This window comes from Nannospalax galili, unplaced genomic scaffold (genome assembly GCF_000622305.1).
Source record: "Nannospalax galili isolate Female #2095 unplaced genomic scaffold, S.galili_v1.0 scaffold406, whole genome shotgun sequence".
Taxonomy (NCBI): Eukaryota; Metazoa; Chordata; class Mammalia; order Rodentia; family Spalacidae; genus Nannospalax; species Nannospalax galili.
The window spans coordinates 3,341,367-3,342,305 of NW_008357033.1; positions in this window are offsets into that span (position 1 = coordinate 3,341,367).

A 939-nucleotide genomic window follows, 5' to 3' on the forward strand; every position below is an offset into this window, starting at 1 on the left:
CATCTCTGATTTTGTTGATTTGGAGGTGCTCTTTCTTTCTTTTGGTTAACTGCACTAGCCATCTGTCCATCTTGTTTATCTTTTCAAAGAACCAGCTCTGGGATTTGTTGATTCTTTGTATTGTTTTGTTTCAATTTCATTAATTTCTGCCCTGATTTTTGTTATTTCTTCTTGTCTGCTTGGTTTGGATTTCGTTTGCTGTTGCTTTTTCAAGTGCCTTGAGTTGTAATGTTAAGTCATTTATTTGTGTTCTTTCTGATTTTTTGATTGTAGGCACTTAGAACTATTAACTTCCCTCTAAGGACAGCTTTCAGCATGTCCCAGAGGTTTTGTTGTGTTGTCATCATTCAGGAGTGTGTTGTTTAATCTCCATGTGTTCATGTTGTGATTAGGGTTTCTTCAGGTGTTGATTGTAAGTTTTATCGCATTATTCTCTAATAGAATGCATGGAATTATTTCAATCGTTTTGTATTTGTTGAGGTTTGTTTTGTGCCCCTGTATATGGTCGATTTTGGAGAAGGTTCCACGGGGTGCTGAGTAGAAAGTATGTCCTTTGGTGCTTGGGTGGAATACTTGGTAGATGTCTATTAAGTCCATTAGATATATGGTATTCTTTAATTCAGATGTCTCTCTGTTAACTCTCTATCCTGTTGACCTGTCTCATGGAGACAGTGGGGTACCGAAGTCCCCTACTATTAATGAGTTGGGATTAATCTGGGTCTTAAAGTCCTGTAGTGATTTTTCTATGAAATTGGGTGCACCAGAGTTTGGTGAATATATGTTCTTGATTGTAATATCTTCTTGATTGATTGTTCCTTTGATCAAAATGAAATAGCCCTCTTTGTCTTTTCTGGTTAGTTTCAGTTTAAAGTCTATTTTGTCAGATATTAGGATTGCTATGCCTGCTTTTTTCTTAGTGCCATTTGCTTGGTATATTTT